Below are 3904 nucleotides of genomic sequence, written 5' to 3' on the forward strand. Positions count from 1 at the left end.
ATTGCACACAAAAAAAAAAAACTTTATATTTTACTTTTATTATTATTATGTACTTAATTCTTTTGGTATCCTTTGGTGTCCTTTGCTGAAGAGCATACCTAAGTGGGATGTGCATGTGCGCTTCTTGAACACCATATTGCAGCAGCTGTGTTGGCAGTATTGATAACTTGTCCTTTGTGTAAAACTTGTATGGTCAATTATTTCTATTTTTACAATACAGTAGTGAGTAGAGAAGAGATTGTGTATCATTCTAATTGCTTAGTAACTGGCACTGTGCCACAGAATTGGGTGAGTGTGTATGTGAGCAGAGTGTGTGTGGGTGTCAGTGAGCAGAGTATGTGCTTTATTCTCCAGGTAATCAATACATTTCCGATGAGCTGGTGCTTTAGTGCAGTGTTTCTCAACAATGGTCCTCAAGTACCCCCAACAGGCCAGGTTTTCATTATAGCTAAATCAGTGCACAGGTGAAGTAATCAGCTGATCAGTAACTCAGTGGTTACTAACTTGCTCTCACCCATCACCTGATTATATCACCTGTGCACTGGTTCAGCTATCATTTAAACCTGCCCTGTTGGGGGTACTTGCGGCCCTCTGTACATGTGTTTCTCCGGCGTATCATAGCTAGTGCCTCACCAGCCTCTGACCTCACTGCACATCACTGGTCCTTGATCACTCATCAGAACTTGCCATTTGTTACATTGTGTATTATACTATGAAAGTATGTAATGTGTAATTAGTATTAAATATAAACATTAATGCTGACATTAGGACACACAGTGTAATATTTTAGACAGAGATTTTAAAATTCGAATGATGTTTGATTTAATATAATCTTAAGATGATAGCTCAAAGGGATAGCTCATCTAACATTAAACTGTCATGATTCAGATACAGCAGACATTAAAATCACCTCTTTACTGTTATGCTATTTTCAGTGTATTTCTTCCTTCTCTTGAATTTCATTTTCATTAAGAAATGTCATCTTATATGCCAACCAATTTTATAACACCTGTGTAGGGGTGGTTTTTGAAACTAGATTGCAATCAGGAGGGGTTACACAGGTATAGAGAGAAAACTGGCCCAGCACTTAAAATATCAATTGATTGCAAATAAATACATATGATACCCTGATTACATGTAATATTTGTAATTATTCCTGCTCAGATTAATAATAAATTTACACTATATACATATAATGGTATAAATAAACACATAGATATGAAAGACAACATTGTTTAGAAAAAAAAAGGAATTTAGGGACATGTAAATATGTTTGCTAAAGATTTCTGACATAACACACACGTACATATATATATGTGTGTGTCTGTATGTATATATATATATATATATATATATATATATATATATATATATACATACACATACATACATACATACAGGGGTCAATTGGGGCGGGAACACATGCATTACATCCATTACAGGAGGAACTTAATTCCCTCTGGACAGAGGACAGAAACACTTCAGCAACCACTGGTGCTGCTGGAGAAGTCCAGTTAGAGGGAAAGTGAGATCCTCTAGTGATTGGGCAGTAACACTTCCTACAATACACTAAATGCAAGCCTGTCAGTGGTCCTGCTGTGTTATCACCCCTGTTATGAATATTATCTTTATTATCTTTTATTACACATGGTTCTTACATTTCTGTGTGGCTTGCTCTGGGGTTACTTAGCTCCCCTCAGCAGAAATATGACTATTGCACCTTCAGTGGGTGAGAGTCTGTGACAGATGAGGATTCTCAGGCCCAAAGGCAACCATTCAACCCTTCATTGGATTTAATTTCTTTTCATGAATCAAAGTGTATAGAATATATAAATATAAATACAGTGTGTATGTGTGTGTGTGTATATATATATATATATATATATATATATATATATATATATATATATATATATATACTGTATATATACACATATATATACATTTAAAACAATATTAATTGCAAGGGAGGGTGGACGTTTTGGTGAGTCATGTATGTGTGTGTGTGTATATATATATATATATATATATATATATATATATATATATATATATATATATATATATATATATATATATACAGATGGCCCTCGTTTTACAACGGTTCAATTTACACCGTTTCAGAATAACAACCTTTTTTTCCAGTCATGTGACTGCTATTGAAAAGCATTGAGAAGCAGTGCATTTATTAAAATATCCAGTAGGTGGAGCTGTCCGCTTGTGTTGCAGCAAAGCCAAGCAAGCTGAAATTAATCAGTTTAACCAGACCTGAGCAATCGAGCAGATTTCAAAGGAACAAGATCTTCCTGTCTATAAATCAGTCCAGATTGGAATGCATAGAAAGAACTGTTTGCAGAAAAATGCAAGTTTAGTCTGTATTGTGTGATTATTTTATTATGTTTATAGTGCTGCTTAGCAAATGTTTCTGTTCATTTAACTTAGTTTAATTATATATTCTGTGTTGTGTGATTATTTTATTAGGTTTATAATGTTGTTTAGCATTTAAAGTCTTCATTTCAAAGCTTTAAAAATAATGTATTAGGTGTTACTTATGACAATTTTGAGAGGGGCCTGGAACCCATCTCCCTCACTTCCCATTGACTTACATTATAAACTGGGTTTCAATTTACAACGGTTTCGATTTACAACCTACTGAGGGCTACCTGTTATATATATATATATATATATACATACACACAAGTATGTGCAAAGATATATGTACAAATTCTAGCATTGATAATCATTTATAAAAAAAATAACATGAGATAAAATCATATCATGACTTCTAGAAATACAAATACACATTAATTTATGTGAAAGTATCATATAACAAATAAATATAAAAATAACTTTCTATGAGATATTGTTTGTTGAGGTATAAATATAGCTATTTCTTGGACATTAACAAATGAAAAATAAAAGATTAGCTTTAGAGAAATGTGCTTGTTTATGGACAGTAATGAAATGGCATAAATAAAGTTGTGAAAAACCTGAATAACTGCCACATCGATGACTGTTAGTTAACAAAAGTTCGATGCTCATTGCACCGTACTTGACACACGTGTTTTTCACATGTTTTTTGATAAATAAGGGCATTGTATGTGGATCTGCGGCAGCAATGTCTGGCGTTGTCTGGTGAGCATAATGACGCCAGTGAATGCCACGAGATTAACGCTTTGATAAATAGGCCCCCATATGTTTTAGGATTGTAAAAAAATAGTTAAATGTGAATAAAATTTGGTATGTTTTATCAAATGTCCTAAAAAGTTCAGAATATGTTTGAATAGATAGATTTATGTATGGTGGGAAGTTTGGGAAAAATTGGTTAACATCTAAATTCAATTTTGTACGTTAAGCCACATTAAGCTCCAAAAAAACAAGCTTAATGTCACTCATTTGCCTTGTGGGAAACCAAAACCCATAAAACTTGTAGGATAGGTTTGGAAAGTGAAAAACTGAGTTTGTGCAAAGTTTCAAGGCAATTGATTGAAGTTTAGGTTAATTTTGGTACATTAAGCTCTTTTTGCATTAAGCTGCTTACATTAAATGTTTTAGGATTGTAAAAAAACTGTTAAATGCAAATAACTTTTGGTATGTTTTATCAAATTTCCTGAAATTTTCAGAATATGTTTGGATAGATAGATTAATGTATCGTGGTAAGTTTGGGGGAAAATTGGTTGGGAAACATCTGAGTTCAATTTTGTATGTTAAGCCACATTAAGCTCCCCAAAAAACAAGCTTAATGTCACTCATTTGCCTTGTGGGAAAGCAAATGCCATGAAACTTCTAGGATAGGCTTGGATAGTGGAAATCTTGGGTTGTGCAAAATTATGCAGCAATTGATTAACATTTGGGCACTTTTTTACTCATTAAGCCACATTAAGCCATTTTCACATTAAATGTT

This window comes from Bombina bombina, chromosome 2, assembly GCF_027579735.1.
Source record: "Bombina bombina isolate aBomBom1 chromosome 2, aBomBom1.pri, whole genome shotgun sequence".
In the NCBI taxonomy this organism is placed as follows: Eukaryota; Metazoa; Chordata; class Amphibia; order Anura; family Bombinatoridae; genus Bombina; species Bombina bombina.